Here is a 2,473-nt window from a genome sequence, read left to right as displayed (position 1 = left end):
GGCCTGCGTCATGTCATCATGTCTTCTGTCACCCTATTTGATTTCTCCCCGAGTACTCGTGACTCTTAAATTATTCATTTGTTTACCTTTGAATTGTGCATTTTCCCCACCAGGGAAATGGTCAAAAATGAGGCTGAAATTCATTTGTTGTTGGAATAGGCTAAGGGCCTTGGTCTGAATTCTGTGCTCTAAGACAAGTGAAGGCATTAAACCTCTTACCACCCCAGAAGGACTCTTTGCAAGCGTTAATGTAGGACATTTAATCGGAATGGATTGAAATTCAGGGATAGAAACAAGTCAGTTAGTGGTTATCTTAACCACTCTCAGCTGAAGGAAATGCAAATGAAACAGGAAGGAACCCGAAAGATGGGTGGACCTGCATTTAAGAGGGAGAATCATTCTACACGGTATCTGTAATCCTCCATGCAGGAGAAGAACCGGAAAGAGAATGGACATGTATGCGGGTATCGCTGAATCCCTGTGTGTACAGCAGAAATCACCACAAGCTTGCAAATGAACTATACTTCAATAAAGCTTCAAAAATGAAAAAAAAAAAAAAAAGTGAGAACTATTGAGCCATCCTGGGGACAAAGGAAGAATATGCAGCCTTAGTACTGGCCACTCTTCTGCCACCATCTCCCCCTTGTCATACCTGTGGTACCTTCTCAGTAGAATCCCTATCCTCAAACCAAACACACACACACACACACACACACACACACACACGCTTGTTTCTTTGCTTTTGTTTATCCCTATTTTGTAGTTTTTCTCCTCCAAAAAAAAATATGGATTATTGGGGAATGAAAAACAAATTTGAAAAGAGAAAATGAGAGGCCACTTTGTGCTAATGATAAAAAGAGAAGCATCTAATACACACCAAGAAGAGAATATGAGAGTGTTAAATTGTGTATTAAAAAATAAGGGAGTTCCCATCATGGCTCAGCGGTTAACGAACCCGACTAGGATCCATGAGGATTCAAGTTCAATCCCTGGCCTCACTCTGTGGGTTAAGGACCCAGCATTGCCATGGGCTGTGGTGTGGGTTGCAGACGTGGCTCAGATCTTGCATTGTTAGGCAAGATCTGAGGCTGGGTTGTAGGCCAGCAGCTGTAGCTCCAATTTGACCCCTAGCCTGAGAACTTCCACATGCTGCAGGTGTGTTCCTAAAAAGCAAAAATAAATAAATAAATAAGATAAAAAGAAAAGAGTATAGACATTTAGAAGGGATATACAACAAGGTTCTACCACACAGAACAGGGAAATACATTGAGTATTCTGGGATATATATGTGTAACTAAGTCACTTTGCTGCACAGCAGAAATTGGCACAACACTGTAAATCAACTCCAATTTTTTTTTTTTGAAAAAGAGAAGAGTAGGAGTTCCCGTCGTGGCGCAGTGGTTAACGAGTCCTACTAGGAACCATGAGGTTGCGGGTTCGGTCCCTGCCCTTGCTCAGTGGGTTAACGATCCGGCGTTGCCGTGAGCTGTGGTGTAGGTAGAAGACGCGGCTCGGATCCCGCATTGCTGTGGCTCTGGCATAGGCCGGTGGCTACAGCTCTGATTGGACCCCTAGCCTGGGAACCTCCATATGCCGCGGGAGCGGCCCAAGAAATAGCAACAACAACAACAACAAAGACAAAAAAAAAAAAAAAAGAGAGAAGCGTATAGATGAATTTTTTTTTGGAGAGTTTTAAACCTTGAAGGAATTTTACTGAACAAGTTATGGTATCCTGCCTCGGCAGTAACTGAAGTTATGATAGACATTCATTTATAAATCAGAAATAATGAAAGTACTTGCCTGTTTCCACATTCCCTGAAACACTACAAGATTAATGAGAGGCATAATGCATTTGAAATCGTTTTGGCATTTTTGGAGAATTATTCACTGAAATGTATTTTAAAAGGAAGGAGCATGCTCTCAATGGAACACAAATAAACCTGCATTTTCCCTCACATTCTATAATCACCATTGCCCTGTATAATGTCACAAAGCTTTCATTTGAAATGGTTCTTATTTCTGGATATATGGGAATTTAGAAAGCTCAGCTATCCTCACTTCTATGTTTATAAATCACATGTAATCTCATTATTCTATCCTGTACTTACATGATCTTCTACCTGTTTTCCTAGACTACTGTGAACGCTTTAGGGAAGAGGACATGTGTATTTAGTTTCATATCCCTGGTGCCTTGAGTAAATAAGATGTTTAATAAATGGGGCTAATGAATAAAAACATTCATGCAATACAAATCATGCTGTGACATTTCATTGTAGAAGAATGAATAATGTTGACCTATCCTTGGAAAGGCCAGTAAAATATGAATATTCTTGAAAAGAGGAAATAAATAATTAAATAGCTAAAAGATCATTTGCACCACTGGCTTATTCTCAGAAATAGTACAAAATTTTAGGTAGGAGTTCCTGCTATGGTGCAGTGGGTTAAGAAGCTGAGTGTAGCAGCTTGTGTCACT

Source organism: Phacochoerus africanus, chromosome 12 (genome assembly GCF_016906955.1).
Source record: "Phacochoerus africanus isolate WHEZ1 chromosome 12, ROS_Pafr_v1, whole genome shotgun sequence".
Lineage (NCBI taxonomy): Eukaryota > Metazoa > Chordata > Mammalia > Artiodactyla > Suidae > Phacochoerus > Phacochoerus africanus.
The sequence above is the reverse complement of the archived record's forward strand: the minus strand, read 5'-3'. Positions refer to the sequence as shown.